Source organism: Bos grunniens, chromosome 19 (genome assembly GCF_055505025.1).
Source record: "Bos grunniens cultivar Pamir isolate PY7600 chromosome 19, Bosgru_T2T1.0, whole genome shotgun sequence".
NCBI classification, from domain to species: domain Eukaryota; kingdom Metazoa; phylum Chordata; class Mammalia; order Artiodactyla; family Bovidae; genus Bos; species Bos grunniens.
This window is the reverse complement of record NC_141183.1, coordinates 40,352,003-40,369,736: the sequence shown is the minus strand read 5'-3', so window position 1 is coordinate 40,369,736 and position 17,734 is coordinate 40,352,003. Positions and strand designations below refer to the sequence as shown.

Here is a 17,734-nt window from a genome sequence, read left to right as displayed (position 1 = left end):
TCTATCTTATTTAAGTTACTGTTATTGGGGGTCTTTTGCATCTTGCAGCTGAACATAATCCTAACTAAACTGAGAGCTAGTTATATCCTATTTAATTTTTCCGCTTGATAAGTAGAGGAAAAGAACTTAATGTATTTTATTTTAAAAATCAGAGATAAACAACTGGAATTAAAATGCTATGAATATAGAAGTATTGGTTGTACAACACTGAATGTTCTAAATGCCTTTGAATTGTTCACTTTAAATGGTTAACTTTTATGTTATATGAATTTTACCTCAATAAATTAAATTCTAAAGAAAAAAAATCCCAAAGTAGAAATTAATAACAACAGTTTAAGAAACCCAACTTTAAAAACAAACTTCCAAATAACTTTAGAATCAAAAAGAAAAAAATCAAAATGATAATCAAAGACTACTTAAAAAATGACCATTAGAAGAGTATATATTTAAATGGATTAGAGTACAGCCAAAGTATTAGTAATCACATATTCAAAGTCATAAAGCTTTTAAGTAAACTAGTAAGAAACAAGCAAACACAGAAGATTCAACACAAGCAGAAGAAAAAAACAAGAATAAAAGAAAAAAAAGATAAAAGTTAATAAATTAGAGGACAATAAATATAAGAGCTAGTTTTTTAAAATGAAGAAATGTAAATAGCTAACATTGTAAGAAAAAAGTCAGAGAACAGAAAAAAAAAAAGGGAAGATTTTAGAGAAATGGATGATATTTCGGGATAAGGTCAGTCAAGAAAACTGACACAAGAAGTGATGAAAATACCCTCACTGTGGTGATGTTTACACTACCGCATATTTTTGTCAAAACTCATACTTTGAATCAAACACTTAACTGCTGAACTATTTATTGTATGTATTTGTTATAGCTTAATAACCTTACCTAAAACATTTTTTTCTGCCTAAAAAACTGACTCAGAAACTAAAAAAGCCTTTAAAAAACACATACTAAGGGAAGAAACAGAAAAAAGGAGGTGTCAGAGGCTTTCTTTTCAAAACTACTAGAGGCTGAGGTGCTTTTATAGGTAAGTTCCTTCAGTTTATTCACCTATTCAGTCAGTAAATATTTATTCATGGTATGGAACAGGATCCATTCTCCAGGCACTGTTCTAAGCACTGGGGAGTGCACAGTAAATAAAATAAAAGTTTTTACATTCTGGTGGAGGACAATCAACAGGCAAAGCAAAAACAAAACAAAATCCAACTTGTCAGGCAGGTGAAGGAAAGTGTTAAGAAGAAAAATAAGAGTTCAGTGAAGGGACAGAGAGTGCCTGGGGTAGATGTCCATTCTTCACCGTTTATTACTGGTAGACAACTTTCTGATAAGGTTGGCTCTTGAACGGGAATCTGAAGGACTTTAGGAAGTAAGCTGTGCAGTTGGGTAACAGCAGAACAGAAGTGCAAAGGCCCAGAGACCTGAGTTGTTTGGCATGATTAAAGAATGAGGAGGCCAGTTTGGCCAGTGAAGAGTAAGTGGAGAGTGGTAGGAGATGAGGTCAGAAAGGATGTAAGCCTTGGCAAGGGCTTGATATTTTCTTCTGAGTGAGATAGGAATCCTCTGGAGGGGCTTGGAGCAGTGGTATTAGCTAATCCAACTTACATCTTAAGATCACCCTGGCTGTTGTGTTGAGACTAGGCTGAAGGGGAGAAAAGATCACAACACGCCTACACGAACAGTCTAAGCAAGAGAAAGGAATACTTTGGATTAGGGTGGTATTAGTAGAAATCATTGTTAAATGGCTGGATTCTGTACATATTTCAAAGGCAGAGTAAAAAGACTGCTGAGAGGCTGAAGGTAGAGCATGCAAGACAGTCAAGAATGACTCTATAAGTAACACACTCTATATACTTGTCAGGTCACAGAAAAAGAAAAGCTGCTTCCCATTTCTTTGCATAGAGTCAGTACACCAGAATACTCCAATACACAAAGAAAAAAAGCAGTAAAGACAGAAAAGAGAGGCCAGGCCCACTATGGAAATGAATATAAACACCCTAAGTAAAAAACACATCAAATGTAGCAGACCACTAAAATGCAACCCAAATAAGGTTCATCCCAATAAGAAAAGGACCAGTCAAATTTAGAAAACATTAATTTAAAACACACCACATATAAAGATGTGGTACATCTATACAATGGAATACTACTCAGTCATAAAAAAGAACAAATAGTGTCATTTTCAGCAACATGGATGCAACTAGAGATTATCATACAAAGTGAAGTAAGTCAGTAAGAGAAAGAGAAATACCATATGATATCACTTAAATGTGGAACCTAAAATATGACACAAATGAACCTATCTATGAAACAGAACAGAGTCAGGGACACAGACTGGGGGGTGCCAAGGGAAGCAGGGGTGGAAGACGGTCCAAGTGGAAGTCTGGGATTAGCAGATGCAAACTGCCATATACATAGAATGAATAAAGAACAAGGTACTACAGTATAGCACACGGAACTATATATTCTTGGGATATACCATATCAATATCTTATGATGAACCACAGCGGAAAAGAATATGAAAAAGGATGTATAACTGAGCCACTTTTCTGTATAACAGTAATTAACACAATATTGTAATTCTACTATAATCCAGTGAAAGTAAATGAAAAAAGTTAAAAAATCACATAAACTAATGAATAAATGATCACCTAAGAAGAGAATTAGTAAGAAAATTTGATGTGATAGCAGAATATAAAAGTTAGCTTTCCCCAAGTACTATATAGACAGTGTACTGAAAAAAATCCCATTCATTATAGCAAGAAAATCAATAAAAAACATGGGAGACATAAAAGTACTGATGTCCAGAGAATACATTGTTTTAATAAGAAAACTTGTAACAATGTCAAATTTTCTTCAAAGATATTTTTAAAGTGAATGCAATTCCAATCAAAATACCATGAGGACTGCTCCTTTCTGGCAGTGCATATAGTAAAACTGGAACCACAGAGAGAAAATTAGCATGCCCTCCTACACAAGGATGACATACAAATTTGTAGATATGTCCTTTTTTCTTTTATTGCATATTTGAAAATTGCTGAGAGTACATCTCAAAAGTTCTCTTCACACAAATAGGAAATCTGTACCTATGTGTGGTGAGGGATACTAACTAGACATTATTAACTTAGGAGATCAAACCAGTCAATTTTACAGGAAATCAATCCTGAATATTCATTGGAAAGACTGATGCTGAAGCTCCAATACTTTGGCCACCTGATGGAAGAACTGACTCATTGGAAAAGACCCTGATGCTGGGCAAGATTGAAGGCAGGAGGAGAAGAGGATGACAGAGGATGAGATGGTTGGATGGCATCACCAACTTGATGCACATGAGTTTGAGCAAGCTCTGGGAGTTGATGAAGGACAGGGAGGCCTGGCGTGCTGCAGTCCATGAAGTCACAAAGAGTCGCACATGACTGAGCAACTGAACTGAACTGAGACTTATTGTTGTGATCATTTCACAATATATTCATATATCTAATCATTATGTTGTATACCAAAAACTAATATGTTACATATTAATTATATCTCAACTAAAAAATACCATGAGGATTTTTTTTGGGGGGGTGGTGCAGTGGGATTGAAAATTATTCTGAAGTTTGTATAAAGCATAAGTAGATGGGAAAAGCCAAAGGTATACAGCAATAAAATATAAAAGGAATGTGTGTAAACTCACATCAGTAGAATTAGAACACATTACAAAGCTACAGTAACTAAAATGGCAAGGTTACGTTTCAAGAACAGACTAGCAAAAAATAATAAAAGTCCTAAAAACAGATGCTAGTATGCATTTGCATCTATGTATAAAAACAGATTCTAGCATAGCGTATCCATGTATCAGTATATAATGAAGCTTAACTTTTAGTTAAGCTAGAAGTTTAATAAATCATTTAATAACTGATGCTACTTTATAAACTATTTATAGAGGAGGCTAAGGATGGGGGGACATATGTGCACACATGGCTGATTCATGTCAATGTGTGGCAAAAACCACAATATCGTAATTATCCTCCATTTACAATTAATTAATTAATTAAAAAATTAAATTAGATCTCTATTTCACACCATTCAGAAAAATAAATTGTTTTTAAATAATAACAATTTTTCAAAAAGTAAAATAATGAGAATAAAATATGAATATTCATTTGGTTTTAAGTTAGGAAGACTTTTTAAAGTATAAAAACAAATTTCATAAAGGGAAAATTAAAGATTTGGCTATGTAAAAATTTAAATCATTGACATTTGAGAAGAATCCCATAAATAATGGAAGGTAAGTGACAAACTGTAGAAAATATTTTCAATGTAAATGACTGAAAAGGGTTCAAATCCTTGTCAGAAAGGCCTTTAAGTGAAAAATACTCCAAAAAAAACAGGCAAAGGATTTGAAAAGGTCTCCTTAAAAAGACATAAAAATGCCAATGCTCAAAAGTACCTGAGAATTCCTCTTTTAAACATTTTCAAGATCATTTTCTTAATTACAGTGGTACTGCTCATTATTTGAAAGACCCATTTTATTTTTAACTTTAAAAAGGAATTAAAAAAAAAGAAAAAGGAATAACTGAATTTGCTCACTGTATTTATTGCCTATTGAAAAAATATTTACTATTCTTGATTCCAAGTGTTGTTCTGGCTATTTAAAAGAAAAACAAACAACTAACACAACATTGTAAATCAACTGTACTCCAATAAAAATTAATTTCAAATATCAAAATAGTTCAATGATATTTTCTTTATCAGTGAGATTAATGAAAATGACTGAAATAAATGAAAACATAGGCAATCTCACCAGAAAAACAGAAAATGAAAAAGAATCAAATGCAAAGTCTAGAACTGGAAGGAAAAAAAAGGAAGCCAACACAACAGAACAAACCCAATAATCCAATATCTGAAATAAGAAAGTCACTGGATGTGCTTAAAAGGAAATGGAGATGATATAGAAGTGAGTAAATTTGAAATCTCAAATCTCTGTATAGCCACAAAGAAGAAGCCCCATATTCTGTGTATACACAATATTCAAATTTCTGGCCTGACTTCTAAACCATGTATGTGTAGATTAAATGTAAAAAACAGTAAAACAACAAGACCAGACAAACAAAATGGATGTTTGACCTACTGCAATTTGAGTCCAAGCAACCGAAATGCCTAATACACTAAAGCAAAACCCTTCTCTGGAGGAACAAAACAAACTCCACAGGACATTTACAGTCACAGGGTAAAATCTCAAATCACTCAATGTATAAAGGAACAAGACAATGTGACCTACTCTTTTTGTAAAGTATTTTTTAACTGAAGTTTTCAGTTCAGTTCAGTTCAGTTCAGTCGCTCAGTCGTGTCCGACTCTTTGCTACCCCATGAATCGCAGCACGCCAGGCCTCCCTGTCCATCACCAACTCCCAGAGTTCACCCAGACTCACATCCATCTAGTCAGTGATGCCATCCAGCCATCTCATCCTCTGTCGTCCCCTACTCCTCCTGCCCTCTATCCCTCCCAGCCTCAGAGTCTTTTCCAATGAGTCAACTCTTCGCATGAGGTGGCCAAAGTACTGGAGTTTCAGCTTTAGCATCATTCCTTCCAAAGAAATCCCAGGGCTGATCTCCTTCAGAATGGACTGGTTGGATCTCCTTGCAGTCCAAGGGATTCTCAAGAGTCTTCTCCAACACCACAGTTCAAAAGCATCAATTCTTCGGCGCTCAGCTTTCTTCACAGTCCAACTCTCACATCCATACATGACCACTGGAAAAACCATAGCCTTGACTAGCCAGACCTTTGTTGGCAAAGTGATGTCTCTGCTTTTGAATATGCTATCTAGGTTGGTCATAATTTTCCTTCCAAGGAGTAAATGTCTTTTAATTTCATGGCTGCAGTCACCATCTGCAGTGATTTTGGAGCCCCCAAAAATAAAGTCTGACACTGTTTCCCCATCGATTTCCCATGAAGTGATGGGACCAGATGCCATGATCTTCGTTTTCTGAATGTTGAGCTTTAAGCCAACTTTTTCACTCTCCACCTTCACTTTCATCAAGAGGCTTTTTAGTTCCTCTTCACTTTCTGCCATAAGGGTGGTGTCATCTGCATATCTGAGGTTATTGAGATTTCTCCCGGCAATCTTGATTCCAGCTTGTGTTTCTTCCAGCCCAGCGTTTCTCATGATGTACTCTGCATAAAAGTTAAATAAGCAGGGTGACAATATACAGGCTTGACGTACTCCTTTTCCTATTTGGAACCAGTCTGTTGTTCCATGTCCAGTTCTAACTATTGTATAGTTGATGTTTAAGTTACAGACACACAACACAGTGATTCACAGCTTTCAAAGATTTCCCACTTATACTGTCAAACACTGGCTATGTTCCCCTCTGTACAATATCATTGTAGTTTATTTTATACTGAATAATTCATAACTCTTTATCTCCTACCTCTATATTGTCCCCTTCCCAGCAATTTGTTTATTCTCTGCAACTGTGAGTCTGCTTCTTTTTTGTTATAATCACTGGTTTGTTTTTTGTTTTGGGCTGTGCCACATGGCACGTGTGGGACCTTAGTTCACTGACCAGGGATCAAATCCATGGCCCTCGCAGTGGAAGCAAGGAGTCTTAACCACTGGATCCCCAGGGAAGTCCTGTTGTATTGTTTAGATTCTACACATAAGTGATATCACACATTATTTCATGTGACCTATTTCTAAGAGAAAAGATAGGAAATGGAGACCACTTTAGAAATGACACAAATGTTAAAATTAACAGCAAGATTAGCGACAAAGTTACTATAATGGCATTCAATGAGATAAAGGAAAATGACTGAAATAAATGAAAACATAGGAAAGCTCAGCAGAGAAATAGAAACTGGAAAAGAATCAAATGGAAAGTCTAGAACTGGAAGGAAAAAAAAGGAAGCCAACAAAACAAACCCAGCAATCCAATATCTGAAATAAAAAAGTCGCTGGATGTGCTTAAAAGGAAATGGACATGACAAAGAAGTGAGTAAATTTGAAGAATGGAAATCACTCAAGGTGAAGAGGAAAAAAATAAACAAAGCCCTTGATTTGGGAGACAATAGCAAAAGGCCTAACATATGTGTAAATGAATCTCAGGAGAGATTGGAGCAGAAAAAAATAACTTTAGTAATAATGCCTGAGAGTCCCCCAAATTTGGTGAAAGACAATTTGTAGATTTAAGAGCAGTGAAGCCCAAGCAGGAGAAATACAAAGAAAATCATGCCTAGACATATCATAGGTAAACTACTGAAAACCAGATACAGAGAAAAATCTAGAAAGCAGCCAGAGAAAAATGCCCCACTACATGTAGAGAACAACAATCTTAATAAATGCTAATTGATGTCTTATCAGAAACTATACAGGCCATAAGACAAAAGATGACTGTATTTAAAGTACTGAAAATTTTATATACCCAGTGAAGAGAACTTCAAAGAAGGAAATGAAATAAAGACTTTTTTTTTCTGATAAAAGAATACTAAGAGAATTTGTAGCACATGCCTTAGGAGAAAAGCCAAAAGCTCTTCAAGCCAGAGGGAAATGATACTGCCTGGATACTTGCCTCTTCACAAAGAAATGGTAAGTATCTGGATAAACACAAACAACAACTTTTCTACCTTCTTAAATTAAAAAAGACACATAGATTTGTTTAATGCAAAATTATAACATTTTACAAACTGAATATCCACATTCCAATGAACGAGGTTGGTTCCTTACCTAACATCATACATAAAAATTAACTCAAAATGGGTCAAAAATTTAAACTTATGAGCCCAAACTACAAAACTCTTAAAGCATAGGAGAAAATCTTTACATTGTTGGATATAGTAATGATTTCTGCACAAGACAGCAAAAGCACGTGCCACAAAGAAAAAAATAGACACAATGGTAAAATTAATGCCACATATTATGTACACACACACACACACACATATGTGTGTACATGTACATGTGTGTGCTATATTGATCACAGCTTGCGGGATCTTAGTTCCCCAACCAGAGATTGAAACTGGGCCCTCAGCGGTGAAAGCACGGTATCATCAGGGAATTCCCAATCTTACATGTATTTTACCACACATGTACAAACAGCCTTATCAGCACAAGAATTTAGCATTTTATTTCAAATATTTGCTAACATTTAGTAGAAATAAAATTTGCATGTCTTTGAAGTAAAAAACCAAAACCCAAACACAACCTCGTAACACTGTCATGTTGGTGTATATAGTATATTATGTATACAGTATGTTATATACACATGTATGTTATTGTATACAGTATATACCACGTAACAACTAAAATAATACAAGAGCAATGGGTAACTGGAACTGTATGCTTGCAAGATTTCTACATTTTATGTGAAGTGGTACAACAGCAACTCTTAAGTAGTCTGAAAAGTTCAGGACATATACTATAATCTACAGAGCCACCACTGAAAAACAGCAAATAGAAATACCCAAAACCCCAATAAATAAGTTAGAGTGGAATTCTCAATAAAAATCATATAATGTAAAAGAAGACAGGAAAGTAGGCACAAAAAGAAGATATATATATATATAAAGAAGGAACAAAAAACCCAGCAGGGACAAACAGAAAACAACTAACTAAATTGTAAACCTGAATTCAACCATCGGGTTAGTTACTTTAAGTGTTAATAAACTAAACACTTCACTAGAAAGGAGGAGATTTTCATTATGGATTAAGTGTAAGACCCAACTACATCCTGTCAGTAGAGATTTTTATATATAAAGATACAGACTGCTTAAAAGAAAATGGACGGAAAAAGATATACCATGCAAACAAAAAACATAAGAATGCTGGAATGGCTATATAAATATCAAGAAAAAAACTGATTTTAAGGCAAAGTATTATCAGAGATGAAAGAGGGACATTCCAGTGATAAAATGGTCAGTTCATCAGGAAGCTAAAATAATCATAATGATGTGCCTAGCAAGAGATCTCCAAAATATAGAAAACAAAAATTGACAGAATTAAAGGGAAGAACAGAAAACCCACAATCATATTAAGAGATTTTAACATTCCTCTCTCAGAAATTAACAGAACACCAAGACAAAATAAGAGTAAAGACAGGGGATCTCAACACTATCAACCACTGTGACCTAATTGATATTTATACAACACTATGCCCAACGTACAGAATACATTCTTTTCACTGCGCGTACGGTTATGGTCTTCCAAGTAAATATGTGAGAGGCCATAAAGCAAGTCTCAGTAAACTTAAAAGGGCTGAAATAGTGCCAAGTATGCTCTCTCATCACAATGGAACTAAATTAGGAATCAGTGACGGTAAGATATCCAGGAAAACCTGAAATACTTGGAAATTAAGCCACACACTTCTAAATAACCCATATGTCACTACATACAGATCTTAAAGACATCAAAATAACAAGAAGACATTATTATGAACCACTTTATGGCCACAAGTTCACCAACTTAGATTTAACATCAGTATTACACAAACTCTTTCAGAAAATGGAGGAAGAGAGTAAACTTCTAAAGTCATTTGATGAGGTCAGTATAACTAATGCCAAAACCTGATAAGATATAACAACATTATTAATATTACCCAAACACTGGAAAATCCAATACAGCAAACAGGATTTATTTAAGTAAAACACAGTTGTTCAAACATTTAAAAATCAATCAGTAACTTTTAAAACTTAACAAGAAAACAAAAAACCCAATTAAAAAATGGGCAAAAGCTCACTGAACTAAATACACAGGTGGCAAACATATGAAAAGATGCTCAACATCATAAACCATTTAAAAACAGCAAATTAAAACAATCATGAACTACCACTATACACCTATTAAAATGGCTAAAATCCAACATACAGACAACACCAAATGCTAGTGAGGCTATGAAGCAACAGGAACTTTCATTCATTGCTGGCAGGATGCAAAACAGTATAGCAACACTTAAGGCAGCTGGGCATTTTCTTACAAAGCTACACACTAATCCTACCATGAAACTGAAAGTGTCAGACACTCGGTCACGTTTGCCTCTTTGCAACCCCATGGACTGTAGCCCACCAGGCTCCTCTGTCCATGGCAGAATACTCGAGTGAGTAGCCATTCCCTTCTCCAGGGGATGTTCTCGACCCAGGGATCAAACTGGAGTCTCTTGCATCGCGGGCAGATTCTTTACCATCTGAGTCACCAGGGAAGCCTTAGTTTTATCATATGATCGAACAACTGCAGTTTTTGGTATCTACCTAAGTGAGCTGAAAACTTACCTCCACACAAAAATGTTTATACTGGCTTTACTAGTAATTGCCAACACCTGTAAGCAACCAAAATGTTCAGTAGGTGAATGCATAAACAGATGGAGATACATTCATACCACCTCCATGAATATTGTTCAGGGATAAACATTATTTTATATCATGGAATATTAGAAATAAAAAGAAATGAGTTATCAAGCCGTAAAAACAACCTTAAATGTATATTGGTAAGTGAAAGAAGCCAATCTGAAAAGGCTACAAAGGTTGTATGATTCCAGCTATGTGACACTCTGGAAAGGGCAAAACTAGAGAGAGAGAAATAAGACCAGTGGTTGCCAGGGGCTAGAGGTGATGGAGGGAGGGATGAACAGGTGGAGCACAGGGTATTTTTAGGGTAGTGAGACTATTCCGTGTCATACGATAATGGTGGATACACGTCATTATACATTTGTCAAAACCCAAGACTGCACAACACAAAGAGTGAACCCTAAACTATGGACTTTTAATAATAATGTACCAGTTTATCTGCTCATCAGTTGCAACAAATGAGCTACACGAATACAAAATATTAATAACAGAAGAAACTGTTGTAGGGAGGGGTGGTGGGGGAGAGAGTGTATATGACTTGGGTTTTCAAGTTCTCATAAAATAACAGCCATAAAGGAAAAACATGATAAATTAGACTACATCAAAATTAAAAACTTCTGTTCAGCAAGACACTGTTAAGAAAATAAACAGGCAAGCCATAGACTGAGTGAAAACAGTCACAAAACATATATATCGACAAAGTACTTGTATCCAGAATACATAAAGAAATTTGTAACCCAACAAGAAAACAAACAACACAATGAAAGAAAATGGGCAAGAAATCTAAAACAGATCCTTGATGAAGAAGACATATAGGTGGCCAGTAAGGACGTGAAAAAAGCATGTAAATTCTATATTAGTAAGCAGGAAAATGCAAATTAAAAGCCACACTGATATACTGCCCCTCTCCTCCAAATGAGGATGTGAATGGAATATACTGCAATCACCTCTGGAAAAAGGTCTAACCATCTCCAATAAAATGCACACATCTACTCTGTAACTCAGCAATTCCAATCCTAGGCACTTACTCAAAAGAAAACACATGTCCACAAAAAGGTGGACAAACAGCCATCTGTCCATCCATCAGAGAAGAGATAAACTGTGATATATTCATAAAATGGAAAACTACTCAGAAACAAAACGGAATGAACTGCTGAGAAGTATGACAACATAAAGCAATCTCAAAGCTTTCTACTAAATGAAAGAAGCCTTATTAAAAAAACTATATGCCGTTCTTATGAAGTTCTGGAAACAGCACATCCCATCTATCATGGGGAAAAAAAGGTCAGGACAAAGAACTGCCTCTGGGGGTACTGGTGGAGCTAAGGGAGCATAATAAAAAGACTTCTGATTTTGAAAGACCTTGGGTTACAGAAGTATATGCATTTGTCAGAACCTAGCAAAGGTACACTCAATATTTGTCCATATCACTGTATGTAAATTTATCTCAAAAGAGAAAACCATAAGTAAATACTGAACTCTTAATGACATAGGTTCATGCTGAAGGACTTAGAGGAAATACATTGATGACACAGATCAAAAAGAAACATGATAGATGGAGAAATGGATGGACAGATGGATGACAAAGCAACATTATAAGACGAGTGACAGAATCCAGATGTGGAGGATAAGTGAGCACAAGTACCTTCCAACCGTGCAATATAATAAAACACTGAAAACCAATTCTATCTGTCACTAGAAAATAAAAAGGCAATGTATATTTGGGTGCAGTGGACATGAATGTTTGCATTAAAAAAAAAACAAAAAAACACCTATCTTTATCCTTGCTGCCTTCACTAAACGGCTGTCTCAGTAGCTATTAAGGAAAACAGGTCAGAATGTTGGTTTTGCCACCTAGAAGTAGTCTTCAGCTGCTTATGTCATAACATTTGCTCTGATACAAATCTTCAAATTTGAAAGGCTAGAAATGTTGAAAAAGTAGAGGCAGTCTCAATACCCAGAAGGCAGGGCTGGGAACTGAGAGCTATGAATTTGGCTCTGGCACCCGGTGGGGAGGGGGGCCGTGGCTGAACAATGTCAGACTGGCCGGTCACAGAGAACCTCGCCAGCTCCAGCAGTTCTCTGTCTGGACGTCAGCCCCACACACTGGCTTCAAACCTCAAGAAACTAGAAGATCTCACCAGTGGGATCCGCCAGAGCAGCTGAAACACCTCCCTGTAAACAATAAATGTTTATCTGGGCAGATAACCTGGCAGATAGCCGCGTCCTGATCTTAGGCAACTTGAAACCCCACAACGGGAGGCTGAGCACAGAGGGGCCCTTTGCCTCTGCCACACGGGTAGGAAGGCAGGAATGGAAGGTGGTCCTGGCTCCTACTACAAGAGAGGCAGCAGGAAGCCACTCTCCAAGTGCCAGCTTCTTCTCTCCTGGGCCACGGCCAGACGCCTTGAAACACAGAGGGTGGGGACCGAGAAGTCAAGTCAACCAGCACTAAACAATGCCACCGCATGAAGCTGGCTGTTACACCACAGCCCCGAAGGTATGAGGAGCTCTGGCGTGTTGGCTGCTGCCACAGGAACCACACTGGCGGAGGGCTTCCCCAGGCCTGGGTGGGAGGCTCATCACTGACTCCGGCCACACACACAGGCTCAGTCGCCACCTCGGTCAGTGGCAAACAGCTGCCGAGAGAGGAGGGGCAGACTCTGGGATGCCACACTCTGCATAGCCAAACCTGCCACTTTAGAAGACTCCAGACAAGATTCATAAGAGCCATGTGGCTTAGACCTCACGGAGGAACTGGGAGAGAGGGCTGTATGGGGAACCGGGCAGCTAGAAGAAAGGAATGGAGGTGTGCTGATGGCACAGAGATGCTGTTCACTGACAACTGTCTCCGCAAACAATTTGACTACCAGTCCTGAAAACCCTACTCCCTAATTGAGGGATTAAGTTTTGGCACTGGTTACTCCTCCATCTATACAGGCGTCTGCCCACACTGCTCTTGGGAACGGAGAGGACAGGGAAGTAGAACCCACAGTTTGCCTAAAGGGAAAGTTCAGCCCTTGTTCAGCAGATTATGCTCGAGTTCTTTCCTAGGGAAGAGAACGGAGATACTTTAACAAAGGTTCTTTGCTCTGAAAGAGTACCAAGTTAAGTCCAGCAGAACAATGAGGGTGTGGATCTGGGATGAAGCCTAATGGAGGAGTCGAGGAGTGGAGGGGAAAGCGGGGAGAGAGAGACAGAGAGAGAGAAAGAGAGAGAGGGAGAGAGTGTGTGTGTGTTTTTTTCTTTTTTGGAAGGTTGGGGGAGGTTGCCAATCCATTCTGTAGGCTTCAATCGCACTTATAGCTGTTTTATAATCATTTCCTGAAAACACAGTAGGAAGAGAGTGGTATTTGCTCACCCCACCCTCCATCTAACATTGCCCCAGCAATCCAACTATGTGCTTTAAACTGCGAAGAGGCCAGCTTTTTGCCTTTGGCAGCACTGACGGCCAGACATTACCAGCACTCCTGTGAACAGCTCAAGGCTCCACCCAAAGAAGACTGCACACACTGAAATCCAAGAGGAATATCATTCCAGCACAACAGCCCAGGAGAGAAAGAGGAGAGCTGAGGAAGCTGGGTGGGACAGCTGGGACACTACTGAGTTCTGACACCAGAACACCCAAGTGGCTAGGCACAGGAATTTGGGTAGAGTGGTGATAGATCAATGCTAGTGTGGGAAAACCAAATGCTACAATAAAGAAGTTATCCGTTTACAAGGCGAGAGATGACAAGGAGGGTAGGGTGTAGGCTAGAGGGCAGAAAGGTAGAGAAAGCATAGAGAACTGGGTTGCTGCTGAGCTAGACCAATTCTGAACACACAGGCGATGTTCCAGCCTCTTTTCAGGAGAGCCTGATGGAGAGTGGTTATGGGCAGGCTAGGACAAACAGGTCCCATTTCTGCTCCAGAAGCTGACTGGAGGGGTCCTCTGCAAGACAGTCGTAATAAAATGTTTATACAAAGACACCTACTCCTGGCTGTCCAAGGCCAAAGGGACCTTATTCCAGAAAAGTGTGTGATAGCCTCTAAGCTCTAAGATCCCCAGTGTTATTTACTGAGTTTTCCTGTTTACTCCCAGAGGATCTGCAGATCTCCCTAGGAAGTCTTTGGAGAGATGCTCAGCAGGGGAGCAGGAAGCCCACTGTGGAGTGTACTAAGGACACAGCTCTGTTGCCTCCTAACATTACTTCCTCCCTGGCAGGAGAGAGAGAATGCACTTGGAAAAGGGGTTCTCTAGTTTGTTTAACTAATTAACTAATTGACTGAGTAGTTAATTCTAGTATTATTTGTTTTTTGTTTCTAATGTGCAGGGATCTCTTGGACTCTTGACCCTCAAGGAAGATGGAATTGGAAGCACAATAGTTATTGGCGCCTGAAGGCCCTTGCTGCTGTTTGTGGTTGTTTCCGAGAACAGCATCAGAGAGATGAACAAGGTATAAATGCTTTAAAATAATCACCATTTTCATTTAGAAAGGAAATTTATTTTAAAGCATTTGATCCACTTTGGGTACCATAGTTTCTGTTTATATGAAAATAAGAAGAGGCAGAAGGAGTTCCATTTCTGCCAGAGGCAGTTTGTCTTTTGCTAATTTTTAAAAAGTTGTACGTTCTTTTTAGTTCTGGAGCAAACCAGACACTTTCAAAAGGAAAACAGAGGAGACAGGATGCTGCGTGACTTGTGGTTGTCTCCCATCTCGGGTGGGGTGGGGGATGGGGGGAGAGCCTACACAATCACCTCAGGGAGAGACTTATGCCTCCTGGAGGCAGGCCTATCTAACCATGCTTTTCATATGTGCAGTCACCTTGAGCCGTCAGATGATTCAGGTACCACAAGGCCTCTGCAGGTGTCACCATTGTCCAATGTTTTAGAAAGAAAATCTGGGAAAAGAATCTAAAAAAAGACCAGATGTATGTGTATGTGTAAGTGATTCACTCTGCTGTACAGCAGAGACTAACACAACATTGTGAACCAACTATACTCCAATAAAAATTAATTTAAAAAAATCTGAAGATGATTCTCTAGGGCTGTGCTAATACAGCAGTCATTAGCCACATGTGGCTATTTAAATTAAAATTAAATACAAGTAAAAATTTAGTTCTAATAAATAGAAAGATATCCCATGTTCATAGGTTGGAAAGCTTAATATTGTTAAGATGATAGTACTACCCAAAGTTATCTTCAGATTCAATGATAAATCAAAATAAGATTTATCTCCTATGAAACTAGTCTAGAATATGTTCATTTGGGGGATGAGATAGTAAGAATAAGAACACACTGAACTATTTTAGGAAGGAAATGACAGTTCTCCATCAGAAATGTATTAATGTAGATCCCCATACTAACAGGTCAAAAAAGACAGACCACATGATCATCAACCAATGAAGGAAAATATTTACCAGAATTTAACTCATTTATTTATGATGAAAAACAACCTCAGCAAACCAGGAATAGAAGGGAACATACTTAAACTGATGAAAGATATTTATCAGAAATCTATGGCAAATAGCAGATGTAATAATACATGTTTAGAAGCACTGCTATTTAAGTCAGAAAAAACTAAGAATTTCTGTTATTCTGTCATCTATTATTAGAACTCATACTACTAGGGTTGGCAGATACAGCAATAGAAAAGAACAGCACTCATGTTTATACCATTAATAATCAACTAGAAAATACAACATTCAAAACAGCCATGAAAGCTGTACAAGGGTTTTATGGAGATTTCCAATACACACAGTGGACAGAAAATTCATATCCAGACCCCCACATCTATATGAACCAATCAGAATAAGGAGAGAAAGTGGGCAGAAATGTGAACATGGGATTCAAATGGCTAATAAACACATGAAGAAACGTTTAACCCCTCTAGTGACAAAGAAAATGAAACCTGAAACAAGACACTTAAAACCCATCAACTTGCTAACAATTAAAAAGTTTGGAACTGCCTAGTATTGATGAGAATGTGGAAAAGTTTGAACTCACTTACCTTCATAGGGGGTGTAAACTGGTGTGATCGCTTAGAAAGCAGTACGGCAGCAGCCAGCAAGGCTGAAGGTGAGCACACCTTACAACGCACCAATTCTGTTTCCAATATATTTCTTAGAGAAACTCACACATTAGGAAAAAGAGACTGCAGTGATGTCAGTAGTGGTAAAAAATTGTACATGTGTAAGAAAAGAGATGAACGAATTATGGTATATTCATATTAGATTATTAATTACAGTGAAAGAAACATGCATCATAAATAAGTAAATCTAAACGCTGTAGTGTTAAGAAAGCACAGCGGATGATGGCCATAGTGTGCCATGCGTCTATATGTGCAAAATAATCCTATGCTGTTGATGCATATATACGCCATTAAGAACATACACAGATATAATGAATTCAGGATAGTGATTACCTTTAGGAAAGGAAAAAGAGAAATGGGATCCATCAGGATACAGAAGGACTTCCCACTGTTATCTATGATGTATTATTTCTTTTAAAGCTGGGTGGAATGTACCCAGGTGTTTGCTAACTATTGTATTTTTAATGTAAGGATCATTGCTTTAAGAAAAAACAAAACAACTGGGTATAGAGCTGAATTTATTTTACTTATTTACTTTTTTTTAAACTGCCTGTCTCCCTTCAATTAGAACATTAGGTCCATGAAGTAAGGGACTGTCTCTGAATGAGTATGTAGTATTAGGAGAGTGACACACATCACACCTGCCAGAGGAAGTGGAAATGTCAGACCCTGCAGAGAAGCCCAGGCTATCTACTGACCACCATATATTCAAGAGCCAGTCTCCGTGGGGCACACACGGGGGAGACACAATGATAAATGAGTGGTACCCTCACCAGCCACAGCTGGGACTACACCACTGAAGCTGGGGAGTGGGAGAGAAGAGAAAACTTTAAATATATTTGGAGACAAAATTTCTGTTAACAAGATAAAGAAACTTTGAACCTCTGGATTCTCTACAGACACCTAATTAATTACCAAGCAAATCTTCTCTTGCAAGTTCCAACAGGAGTTTAGGGAGATGAACTTTCTAAAACCTAAAGCATATCACAATCTCTTTTCTCAGCCTCAGGTTTGGAAAAAGAACAGAAAACAGGGAAGAGGGAATGGAAAAGCAAGACAACACAACAAACATACTGCTTTTAACACAGTTTATGAATAATCCCAAGGAGCGGAAAGGCATGTCTGTAGTGTGATGAAGGATTAGGCAATTACAGCACCTCCCCAAGAGGCTGTGTCTAGTAGCAATGGTTCAGAGGACGGGCTCTGGGGCCTGACTTCTTGGGCTTGAATTCTGATTCTATTTACTACCTGTGTTACCTTAGGCAGGTCATTTAATGGTTCTGCACTTGGGTTTCCCTAATATAAAATGGAGGCTGATCGGTACCTACCACTAAGGGTT

The 17,734-nt window shown here is 37.8% G+C and overlaps 1 protein-coding gene and 1 non-coding gene across 8 annotated transcripts in view; one reads left to right on the top strand and one right to left on the bottom strand.

Moving 5' to 3' along the window:
- SMG6 (SMG6 nonsense mediated mRNA decay factor) overlaps positions 1-17,734 on the bottom strand; it is a 200,673-nt gene that overhangs the window by 45,613 nt on the left and 137,326 nt on the right. The gene's annotated exons all lie outside the window — the stretch shown is intronic.
- LOC147352337 (U6 spliceosomal RNA) lies at positions 2,915-3,022 on the top strand. The gene has a single exon (XR_015148537.1). It is a non-coding gene; the product is annotated as a U6 spliceosomal RNA (small nuclear RNA).